This window comes from Triticum dicoccoides, unplaced genomic scaffold (assembly GCF_002162155.2).
Source record: "Triticum dicoccoides isolate Atlit2015 ecotype Zavitan unplaced genomic scaffold, WEW_v2.0 scaffold214039, whole genome shotgun sequence".
NCBI lineage: Eukaryota > Viridiplantae > Streptophyta > Magnoliopsida > Poales > Poaceae > Triticum > Triticum dicoccoides.
In genome coordinates this window covers 1-401 of record NW_021239366.1, presented here as the reverse complement: position 1 = coordinate 401, position 401 = coordinate 1, and the positions used below count along the sequence as shown (strand labels likewise).

The following is a 401-nucleotide window of genomic DNA, read 5'->3' as shown; positions in this document are numbered from 1 at the left end:
AGCACTAAAGCACCGGATCCCATCAGAACTCCGAAGTTAAGCGTGCTTGGGCGAGAGTAGTACTAGGATGGGTGACCTCCTGGGAAGTCCTCGTGTTGCATTCCCTTTTTAATTTTTTTCGCGCCGCGTGCAAAACAAAACGCACGTGTAAGTAATATATTTACCGTGTTTTATTATTTTGCACGAGTGCGATAAGTCATAGCTGGGTGCTCACGATTCACGGGTCCAGCGTCGGGCGTTGTGGCGCGGCAAGCGTGCACTGGTGCGGTTGAGAGGGAGGGGTGGAAACCGCGTTAAACTCGTCTCCGTAGTTGAGAGGGAGCGGCCAAAGCAATGTACAATCGTCTTTGTAGTGGAGCTGGGAGGGGCAAGGATAAGGGACGAAGACCGGGGTAACATGT

General features: G+C 52.1%; 1 pseudogene; it reads left to right on the top strand.

The window, feature by feature from the left end:
* LOC119345195 lies at positions 1-104 on the top strand (annotated as a pseudogene; the record flags this gene model as incomplete).
* Between the last annotated feature and the right edge of the window lie 297 nt (positions 105-401).